Here is a 12,496-nt window from a genome sequence, read left to right as displayed (position 1 = left end):
ACATTAAAGCCTAATTATTAATTATTAATTAATTCCATCTATTAAGCTCACATTAAAGCCCAAAAGCTTTAACCAAAAACTTTCTACTATTGACCTCACCCCATTCCTAAGAGGACCATAAGGGGCGTGCATAAGCGCATAAACGTGCCTACCGTTCCTGTCCTATTGTTTTTCTTTTCTTCTTCCTATATATATATATATATGCTTATACCTCCTTATATTTACTCATATATGTGTTTATATACTATATAATCTTTTTGTATGATACCTACATATATTGTTGTGACAAAATAAATAAATAAATAAAAATAAAACATTCACAGTTCTCAAGTCTTCTCCATCTACAAATTCAGTTTTAAAAGAATTTGATTTTCCAATATGCTTATATTTTTCTTAGGGTACAAATAAATGAAATTTAGCTGATAGACACTGGTGTCTCTTAAATTTCCATGATCACTTAATGCCAACTCTCACCCTTCTGCTTGAGGATTATCTAGATCTGGGGTGTCAAACTCATGTCGTCACAGTGTCATCACATGATGTATTGTGACTTTTTTCCCCTTCGCTAAACCAAGCGTGGGTGTGGCCAGTGTGTGACACACCCGTGGGCTGCAAGTTTGACACCCCTGATCTAGATCATAAAACCACACACCATGAATATCTGCTGTATTTTAGTCTTGATAAGTGCTCTGGAAATTCATGATTTTAAAGCAATAGACTAAAGGAACAGTGTGTAAGGAACGGTGGTTTTTCTTTCACTGGAAGAAATAGGCTTATAGTTAAGCTTCTGAAAACAAAAAGCTTTCACAAAAGCTGCAACTGATTACATTGTATTCAAGTTATATACTCACTCTCTGTCTTTGTGTGTGTGTGTGTTTGTGAGTATTGGTGTATGTGTGTGGGTATGTGTATGTGTAATTAAAGTGGTTCTCCCAAAAACTCTTTAATACTTGAAGCTAAAAGGTCTTGTCTTAAACTCATCTGAGTGGAAGCATAGGGATTTCAAGAGAGTAACCTGTTTGTATAGTTCCCAACCTTGGGCTCTGCTTTCAAGAACATGGGAGAGATTAGAAAGCAAAGAAAAGACAAGAGTGTGAAAATGAGTAGTCTTGCCTGTTTCCGCTTTCCAGCTAGAAAGAACAATTGTAGTCATCTGGCTTCCCACTTAGTGACCATTTGCATAGTGGTGGAGTTGCTAGGCCCAATTAGGGTCATTAAATGAGGACTACCTGTGCTTATTTTAAGCAGCCTGTCGAAAAGAAACTACAATCTGTGCTTAGAGGGCAGTTAAGACTCATCTAACAAATGTAGAATATTAGAATTTTAGAATTAACAAAGAAATTACTTTGCTATAACTAGTTCAGAAACTAATTTGAAATGGATTCACGTAGTGTTTTTTTCATATTAGAATCATATGCTTTGTTAATATTTCCAATTTAATATTACCTATTTCCTTCTCTCCTTAGAATGCTATCTAAATGCTTTTTAGAATATTTGATTTTTTTCAAAGCCTACAGTAGCACAGGTTAAAGCTATGAAATATTTGAAAGTCATCATTACCAAGCTAATCCAAAAAGAACCCCCCACTAAAATCCAAGACAGAGAACAAGAAAACGGCACAGCCCTCCTCCCATATATAAAAGGCACCACAGACAGAATCAGCAAGATCCTCCACAACCCAACATCAAGACAGCATTCTGCACAAACCGAAAAATATCCACCATCCTAAGAAACCCCAAAGACAAAATTGAGTTAGAAAATCAAGGAGTATATGAAATCCCATGCACCGCCTGCCCCTCCACATACATTGGACAAACCAACAGAAGAATAAGTGCACACATTGAAGAACACAAGAACTCAGTCAAAAAAGAGGAACCAACTTCTTCCCTGGTCCAACACTTTAAAGTCACAGGACATGATATTGACTTTAAAAAGACCAGAACTATCGCCAAAACTGAACACTTTAACAACAGAATAATCAGAGAAGCCATTGAGATAGAAAAACGCCCACACAGCATGAACAAACGAGATGATACCTCCCGCCTACCAGCCATTTGAAACCTGCCCTTATTGACAAACGCGTCCCTAACACGAGGAATGACACCAGACCCACACTCACGAGGTCCACACAGGATGTCACCACCACATCCACCCAGAAAGCAGACCCAAACCCACACTGATCATGAAGCACGACCAAGGACCAGAAGCCAGACCGCAGCTGCAACATTAGCCATTTCAAACCCTCCAATCCATACATGCAGCAGACTGACACCCACTATGAAGATGTAGCACGACCACAAAGCCAAACAACAGCTATGCAGCTCACCAGCTCAAATCCCCCTGCAACACAGACTAAACTGAGCACAACCAAGCCCCCACCCAAACAGGACCCCCCCCAGCAATCAGAGCACAAAAAACCCCAGCCAATCAGAGCACAGCCAGCTCCCATCCAATCGGTTCAAACCCCACTAGCAGTTAAAAGGAAGAAACAGCTGCGATCACACACTGTTCCCAGAAGCACGGTTGAAGCCTGAAGATGACGAATGAGACTTCAAAAACGCCGCCAAGACACTTCCAATTTTACACGGGAGAAAACCCGAACATCCAAAGACCTATATACAAACACCCGTGAAAACCTCAGAAAACAAATATATATATATATATATATATATATATATATATATATATATATATATATATATATATATATATATATATATATATATATGAGAATTGAGAAGTTAGAGTGAGATAAAGGGTTGTGCAAAAAACTATTAGAAAAGGGGATGCTAAAAAGATTTTGAGATGATGGTGAAAGATGAAGGATGATGAGGTAATTAGCAAATATACATAAAATAGATTAATAAATGGGAATGGGAAAGTAGACAATATAATAATAATAGTGTTTTTGATAGCTTTTTAAATTAGAATGAAATTTTAAATGTTATAGTAGTGGTAAGAGAGAAGAAGTATAGGATATACTGTGATGTTAGCTAGATGAAAGCACTGAAAATGAAATGATAAAGAAATATGTGAGAGTAACATGGCAGAAGTTGAAAAAATAAGATGATTATCAGTGATTATATGATAAAGATGAATGAATAGGATTTGTCTACATTAAATCCTAATAGATAGAAAGGTGAAAATAAGTAATTTGACAATATTATTAATTTTGATAACAATGTAAATTAAAATGAACATTTGAAATGCTAATTATATAGAAAATAACAATGTTGAAATCATGAAAGTGATTATTTTTGCAAAGAAAAAGAAGTAGAACATGTTTATGATAAACCACTGCAGACAGAAAGGTGAAAATAAGTAATTTAATCATATTATTAATTTTGATAACAATGCAAATTAAGATGAATGTTTTACTGTTAATGATTGGGAAAAAAGAATTAGAGAGACACTTCCGGAAATGAAGAAAGATTGTAAACAACTGGAACAATTATAATTGAGAAGAAATATAAGGCATAAAATGATGTTATTCGAATATAAAATTGAAAATGATAAAAAATAATGGGGGAAAAAATTAACCTGGCAGAAATAATAAGATATGGAGAAAAATGATAAATTTATGATAAAGGATTACACAAAAGAGATAAACATTGGAAAAAATGGGAAGATTAAGAAATATTATAATGATGATTTTGATTATGTATAAGATATATAAAATGTGACCCTGTCAACACTCTGTTCATAAAATATGTATAATGAAAGAATTATTTTTTAAATAAAACTTATAAAAAATAAAAAATAAACATTTGTGTTTTCATTAGTGTAATTCCATCTTTCAGTAAATATGGAATAAAATCAAAAATGAAAACAACAACAACTAACAATTGACCAGTCCTGCTAAACTATATGATTTGAACATTATAAAATACAGCCTTTCACTTATATTATGTTTAATCTATTTAAATAGTGAATACAATTCCACACATACTTTTCAGTCTATACATTGGCATATATATATATATATTGTATACAAAATATATAAAATTATATATGTTGTATACAAAATACTGTTACACTCTGTGTAGATGCAGATAGGTCCATTCAAATTGAGTGCGCTTTAGTTCATCTCTTTCCCATACCACCATTTTGTATGTTTCCAATTTATTCTGAGGCTTCATACACCAGGAGCGAATGTAGGAACTGTTCAAGATGATAATAGCTATTAAGAACCCTTTCCACTGACAAAACAACATCTGCTGTTGGAATGCTATCAGTGGTTTCAGCTCAAAACATAAATATGCATGTGCTGATCTAACTTGCATTTAGGCAAAGTATTTAACATTGGAAAGAATGCAGTTAAACTGATACTGGGTGTTACTCCTATGATAAACTGAATATTATAGTTACCCTCTTAAGATGTACAGTACTGTAAGGGCATTTAGTGATGAGTTTGCATTGTAAGATGTGAGAAAGCAGGTTACTGCTTGAGTGGTGTTTTTTTCTCTCGTTTATTGAAACACTTTCAGTTTTCCCACTCTTTCAAAGTTCCATCTAATTTGGGAAAAACCATGGGGTTTTTTGGGTATGAGAATGCTGAGGACAATAAGTGTAATTTTGTGGTTGTTTCAGGATTCCTTAAACAGGAGTAAAGTCTGATATCTAATTTCATTCTTCAAATGTGAAGGTGAGCCAGAACAAGCAGACACAAATTAGAGCTTTCATTTAGATATACTTCAATAAAGAGTGATTTAGAATGAAGGTGTATTGGGGAGACGGGTTAAACATATTCATATGTATAGTTAATATGAATTATTGTGTGTGCACTAGCTTTCCCCTGGTTTACGTCAAGTGCCTGATCTTTGGACTTTTCGCCGTGAGCTGAAAACGCACCTATTTATTCAAGCGGGACTGGCCTAAAATTTTATTGGGGTTATTTATTTTTAATGTTTTAAACTGTTTTAAATTTGGCCACTTATAATATGTTTGTTTTAATTTCTTTTAATGTTTATACTGTGATTTTTACTTGGCTGTACACCGCCCTGAGTCCTTCGGGAGAAGGGCGGTATAAAAAATTCAATAAAATAAATAAATAAATAAATAAATAAATAAATAAATAAATAAATACATTTTTCTAAACAGAAAAACCTTTATTATAGTCCTTATTAGAATAGAATAGAATTTTATTGGCCAAGTGTGATTGGACACACAAGGAATTTGTCTTGGTGCATATGCTCTCAGTGTACATAAAAGAAAAGATACGTTCATCAAGGTACAACATTTACAACACAATTGATGGTCAATATATCAATATAAATCATAAGGATTGCCAGCAACAAGTTATAGTCATACAGTCATAAGTGGAAAGAGATTGGTGATGGGAACTATGAAACGATTAATAGTAGTGCAGATTCAGTAAATAGTCTGACAGTGTTGAGGGAATTATTTGTTTAGCAGAGTGATGGCCTTCGGGAAAAAACTGTTCTTGTGTCTAGTTGTTCTGGTGTGCAGTGCTCTATAGCGTCGTTTGAGGGTAGGAGTTGAAACAGTTTATGTCCAGGATGCGAGGGATCTGCAAATATTTTCACGGCCCTCTTCTTGATTCGTGCAGTATACAGGTCCTCAATGGAAGGCAAGTTGGTAGCAATTATTTTTCTGCAGTTCTAATTATCCTCTGAAGTCTGTGTTTTTCTTGTTGGGTTGCAGAACCGAACCAGACAGTTATAGAGGTGCAAATGACAGACTCAATAATTCCTCTGTAGAATTGGATCAGCAGCTCCTTGGGCAGTTTGAGCTTACTGAGTTGGCGAGAAAGAACATTCTTTGTTGTCCTTTTTAATGATGTTTTGATGTTAGCTGTCCATTTGAGATCTTGCGATATGATAGAACCCAGAAATTTGAAGGTTTCTACTGTTGATACTGTGTTGTCAAGTATTGTGAGAGGTGGAAGTATGGAAGGGTTTTTCCTAAAGTCTACCACCATTTCTACGGTTTTGAGTGTGTTCAGTTCCAGATTGTTTTGGTTGCACCACAAGGGTCGTCGGTCGACCTCTCGCCTATATGCGGATTCGTCATTGTCTCGAATGAGACCAATCACTGTTGTGTCATCTGCGAACTTCAGTAGCTTAACAAATGGATCATTGGAGATGCAGTCATTGGTATACAGAGAGAAGAGAAGTGGGGAGAGCACACAGCCTTGGGGGGCCCCTGTGCTAATTGTACAGGTATTTGATGTGATCTTGCTTAGCTTCACCTGCTGCTTCCTGTTTGTTAGGAAGCTTGTGATCCACTTACAAGTCTGTTCCGGTACCTGTAGCTGGTTTAGCTTAGTTAGAAGAATGTCTGGAATGATGGTATTGAATGCTGAACTAAAGTCTACAAAAGGACCCTTGCATAGGTCTTTGGAGACTCAAGATGTTGTAGGATGTAGTGCAGAGCCATATTAACAGCATCATCTGTTGATCTATTTGCTCGGTATGCAAATTGCAAGGGGTCTAAGAGCGGATTCGTGATGGTTTTCAGGTAGGAAAGCACTAGCCTTTCAAAGGTTTTCATGACTACAGATGTTACAGCAACTGGTCTGTAGTCATTCAGTTCCTTGATGGTGGGCTTCTTCGGCACTGGGATGATGGTAGAGCGTTTGAAGCAAGAAGGAACATAGCACATCTCTAGTGATTTATTGAAAATATGGGTGAAGATGGGGGCCAATTGGTCAGCACAGACTTTTAAGCAAGAAGGAGTTATCTTGTCTGGGCCTGGAGCTTTTCCTGGCTTTTGTCTGTGAAATAGGTCCTGCACTTCCTTTTCTGTGATCACTAGGGGTTGTGAACCCAATGAAATGGGAATATTATATTATATTATATTATATTATAAATTAGGAATATATAACTGAAATTGGTAACTGAAGAGTTACCAATTAATGTATTAGTTTAGATTAATCATAATCTTTGGATGCATGGATCTGAATATACCTAAGATCATATTCCATGCATCCAAAGATTATGATTAATCTAAACTAATACATTAATTGGTAACTCTTCAGTTACCAATTTCAGTTATATATTCCTAATAAGGACTATAATAAAGGTTTTTCTGTTTAGAAAAATGTATGCATAGTGCACACACAATAATTCATATTAACTATACATATAAATATATATAGAATATGTACTAATCACATTTTAAACTAAAACTTCAGATATCTCAATGTACGTAAATATATAGCAAGAATATCTAGTTCATCTATCCAAGCAAGTGATTTAATATCAGTTATCCTAGTCATTAAATTTATTTTCTCATTTGTATAATGAATACACATAAACGTTTGTGTGTGTCAGAAAAAAGCAACAGCGGGAAAAATAACTTTGGAAAAGTATGAACTACTTTAATTTCAGTAAACACATATTATTTTATAAAATATGATGAGGTTCTTCAGAAATTATTTGTAAAAGCTTAGTTATGAATTTGAATCTATGGTTCATTGGCTTAAAGTTGATGGAACCAGGTTTTAAAAATCCACATTTTTCTTTGAAATTCACTTATTTTTATATTTCCTGCCATTTAGCTAAGCAGTATTTTAATAGAGGAAAGGTAATATTTCTTCATTTATTAGTTATATATTTCTTTCTAAGCACCTTTAGATTTGAGTTAATTTTTTAGGTCTTAAATGGAAGTATTCATTTATATAGTCCCTAAAAGATTAAGATATGTAATATTATCTAATATTCAGTTATTTGTTTAATTTACAGAATATAGTTCCTCAGAAAATCCTATTTTTGATGAGTCCATCAAAATGATAGTTGTATTAGATTGGAAGATCAACAAGACTCATATAAGGCAATCTTATCGAAGTATATTATATATTTTATGTGTAGTGTTCCTAGCAATCTGTTACCTCAATTAGCAGGTTGACTAGTTATAGAATTACTTCTACTTGTACAGACTTGGTCCTTGTTACCCTTGGATGCTTTCATATATAATCAAGCATTTGTTCCCACCCCCTTGGGTATCTTGCTTTTGAATTTTCCTTTTCCAGATGATTATAAAGCCTTGGCATCCAGCCATTGAAAATCCAATGAACCTTGCAGTTGCTCTGACTGTGTTACTATATAAGTTGGATGTTCTCAAATGTCCTTTGTGTATTTATCATTTTGGAACAGTGAGTATAATGGAAAGTCCAGTATTATATTTAAGTATAACAGAAAACTTTTTTCATTCCTTGTTTTAACAATATAGGTAATGAGAAAGATGTGAAGTCATGTTGCTGCTTTTGTCCTGCAAATTAGATGTAAATGAATCAGGTAAGACCTGTGATTTTTTAATCAATTTAATTAAAATGCCAGGTGTATAGTTCCTTCTCCCTTGGGTATTCTTTAAAAACAAACTAGGCCTTTCTGTTAAAAAACATTATATATTTGGAAGAATAAAGATACTTTATGACATCAGTACATGGATGTCCATGTACTTGTGTAAATAAAGCTTCATGCTCACCACTCATAGAAAAAGATAATCACAGCTCCTGACAATCTCGTTTCACCTTTTGTATATTGCTTCTTCCTTCCTAAAAAGACACATAGTGAAATGAATAAGAATACTGCAGATAATTTTCTATAGAAAACCAAGTTCCACTAAACTGAGAAAGAAATTAAACACTACAGCAACTTAAAAGGTAAACAACAATTTCTGGTTTGGAATTGCAATGTAGTTGTGAGGAATTTATAGGAGACTTTTTTTTTAACCACTACAGACAGGAAATAGTGGAATAGGAGATAAGGGAAGTTAGTCTGCAATAGGAGCATCATGTATGTCTCTGTGTAGGAAATCTAAATTCTCTTTGAGGGAAATGGGTGGTTTAGAAACATGAAATAATCAATCAATCCCCAGGACTGTAGTTTGGATTTGCCCCCACTCCAAATGTTCTTGCAAATTACTCTGAAAAGCCACTTGCACAGTTCTTAATTGCATTAATGGCAGTAATTGACTTTAATTTGCATGTAGAATATTAGAATATGATTTAAATAAATGCTAATACACATCTAATCCACATGTTTAAGAATTTATTGCTCACTGCCTCAATTCCTAGGTACTACATTCTGCTGTTAAATATAGAATAGAATAGAATAGAATTTTATTGGCCAAGTGTGATTGGACACACAAGGAATTTGTCTTGGTGCATATGCTCTCAGTGTACATAAAAGAAAAGATACGTTCATCAAGGTACAACATTTACAACACAATTGATGGTCAATATATCAATATAAATCATAAGGATTGCCAGCAACAAGTTATAGTCATACAGTCATAAGTGGAAAGAGATTGGTGATGGGAACTATGAGATGATTAATAGTAGTGCAGATTCAGTAAATAGTTTGACAGTGTTGATGGAATTATTTGTTTAGCAGAGTGATGGCCTTCGGGAAAAAACTGTTCTTGTGTCTAGTTGTTCTGGTGTGCAGTGCTCTATAGCGTCGTTTTGAGGGTAGGAGTTGAAACAGTTTATGTCCAGGATGCGAGGGGTCTGTAAATATTTTCATGGCCTTCTTCTTGATTCGTGCAGTATACAGGTCCTCAATGGAAGGCAGGTTGGTAGCAATTATTTTTTCTGCAGTTCTAATTATCCTCTGAAGTCTGTGTTTTTCTTGTTGGGTTGCAGAACCGAACCAGACAGTTATAGAGGTGCAAATGACAGACTCAATAATTCCTCTGTAGAACTGAATCAGCAGCTCCTTGGGCAGTTTGAGCTTACTGAGTTGGCGCAGAAAGAACATTCTTTGTTGTCCTTTTTTAATGATGTTTTTGATGTTAGCTGTCCATTTTAGATCTTGTGATATGATAGAACCTAGAAATTTGAAGGTTTCTACTGTTGATACTGTGTTGTCTAGTATTGTGAGAGGTGGAAGTATGGAAGGGTTTCTCCTAAAGTCTACCACCATTTCTACGGTTTTGAGTGTGTTCAGTTCCAGATTGTTTTGGTTGCACCACAAGGCTAGTCGTTCGACCTCTCGTCTATATGCGGATTCATCATTGTCTCGAATGAGACCAATCACTGTTGTGTCATCTGCGAACTTCAGTAGCTTAACAGATGGATCATTGGAGATGCAGTCATTGGTATACAGAGAGAAGAGAAGTGGGGAGAGCACACAGCCTTGGGGGGCCCCTGTGCTAATTGTACAGGTATTTGATGTGATCTTGCTTAGCTTCACCTGCTGCTTCCTGTTTGTTAGGAAGCTTGTGATCCACTTACAAGTCTGTTCCGGTACCTGTAGCTGGTTTAGCTTAGTTAGAAGAATGTCTGGGATGATGGTATTGAATGCTGAACTAAAGTCTACAAAAAGGACTCTTGCAAAGGTCTTTGGAGACTCAAGATGTTGTAGGATGTAGTGCAGAGCCATATTAACAGCATCATCTGTTGATCTATTTGCTCGGTATGCAAATTGCAAGGGGTCTAACAGCGGATCCGTGATGGTTTTCAAGTATATATTGAAGTGGGTAAACTTTGTAGTTTGTAGACTATTAATATGAAAACAACTAGCACATACTAGTATATCTAATTTCAATTTCTGCAGGTGTATGGCAGTTATTTGTAGATTAAGGTTGCAGAAAACTGCTTATTCTAAATACTGTATATTAGGACATCTATTTAAAGTAAGTTTTTTTTCCAAATTACCATCATGTAACATACACTGAAAGATAAATTTACACAGATTTAAGTCTGGTAACATCTGTTTGGAACTGCTCTTAGTGGCAGCAATTCTATCTTTTTTTCATAGATTTGTTTTTTCACAACGTTGCAAATGAGGACTGTAAATAGAAATATTTGAAAAGGTAAATTTCTGTTCTGTACAAAAAAACAAGATGCGTATGATTCTTTACCTTCTGATTTGCATCCAGAATGTAGTCTTTTTTATTCCAAATTGATTTTAAATGGAGATAAAAGTATGGCTGCTGCAGTTTGTCATTAGAATTGACAAAGAGCTTTGTCTAAGAGCCTTTCCTCCACTGTATTTATGAATCTGGCTGTATGTCATTCCTTTTCAGTGGGGACAGTATATCTTTTCAGTTCAGTTCTTTGATTTAGAGTTTACTACACTGCTTAAAGTAAATAAATCTTATTTTTAGGCAAGCAATGGCTTTTTGACCTCGATGGCTTTTTATCTGGAACTGGAGATATTAGAACTCAGATGTAGATATTTACTACCATGGGGCCCTCTGGATGTGTTGGGCTATAATTTCCTTCTAACGTATTCTGATGCACTGATTGTTTTTACTTTTTAATGCAAATTCTATATGTTTCCCAAATTAATGAGTTTTTTTTTAAAAAGTAGAATTTAGAATATCTCATTTTATGCATATTATAGAAAGTGTTGAAAATAGGTTACAGTATATAGTGATTGATTCATATGGCAGAATGGTTTTGTTCAAATATTCTTGTTTTGTCAACAATCTTTGCAATTATTTATATATTTAAGTTTAACTTCTATTCGAGAATCCAAGTGCCAATAATTATCCTGGATAGTAGATATAAATTTATCCTTAGACAGGAAAAACCAAAGGCATAGGTATAAAATAGGCAGTCCTTGGCTCAGCAGTAGTAACTATGAGAGGGATCTAGGTGTCATAGTGGACCACCACTTGAATATGAGCCAGCAGTGTGCTGCAACTGGCAAAAAGGCCAATGCAGTGCTAGGCTACATCAATAAAGGGATAGCATCAAGATCACAAGAAGTGATAGTACCGCTTTATACTGTACTAGTGATGCCACACTTGGAATATTGCGTCCAATTCTCGTCACCAAGATACAAAAAAGATGCTGAGGCCCTAGAAAGAGTGCAGAGAAGAGCAACAAAAATGATAAGGGGTCTGAAGACGAAATTGTACGGTTGAAGGAACTTGGTATGGTTAGCCCAAATGAAAGAAGGTTTAGGTGTGATGTTATAGTTGTCTTTTGGTACTTGAGGTGCTGTTATAGAGAAGAGGGGATTGACTTATTCTCCAAAGCACCTGAGGGTAGGACTAGAAGTAAAGGGTGGAAGCTAGTCAAAGAAAGATCCAACCTGGAACTAAGGAGAAATTTCCTAATCAATGGAACAGGTTGCCTACCAGGTTGCCTACCAGAGATCTGGGTGCTCCATCACTGGAGGTTTTCAAGAAAAGATTAGGTGTAAGGTGTCCTGTCTTGGGCAAGGGGTTAGACTATTCAATTTCAATGTACACATGTTGTGCATTGACAATAAAGGTTTGATTGATTTGATTAGAAGAATTTGAAGTGCCTTTCAGCTCTATGATTTTAATTCATATTCTATATTCTAGTCTAGATTAGTTTATTCTATAAACTTGAATGGAATATGGAATATACTCATTCCTCTCTACTCTGCTCCGCTCCGCTCCACTCTACTTCACTCCACTCCACTCCATTTCTATAGAGAAATACTGGATTGCATCCACACTGCATGCTTTAGTTTTCTTTACAGTTTCAAAGTTACAATGGCACTGAAAAAGTGACTTATGACAGTTTTTCACACTTAAGACTATTGTAATA

At 35.1% G+C, this 12,496-nt stretch overlaps 1 protein-coding gene across 2 annotated transcripts in view; it reads left to right on the top strand.

Annotated features, from left to right (window-relative positions):
- Window positions 1-12,496, top strand: part of STK33 (serine/threonine kinase 33) — an 82,753-nt gene that overhangs the window by 20,170 nt on the left and 50,087 nt on the right. For both annotated transcript variants that reach the window (XM_058159343.1, XM_058159352.1), the window contains exon 2: window positions 8,194-8,258. The gene's annotated coding sequence lies outside the window, so the exon portion shown is untranslated. The remainder of the gene's footprint in view (window positions 1-8,193; window positions 8,259-12,496) is intronic.

This window comes from Ahaetulla prasina, chromosome 1 (genome assembly GCF_028640845.1).
Source record: "Ahaetulla prasina isolate Xishuangbanna chromosome 1, ASM2864084v1, whole genome shotgun sequence".
Taxonomy (NCBI): Eukaryota; Metazoa; Chordata; class Lepidosauria; order Squamata; family Colubridae; genus Ahaetulla; species Ahaetulla prasina.
Note: the sequence above shows the minus strand (reverse complement) of the source record. Positions and strands in the feature narration are given on the sequence as shown.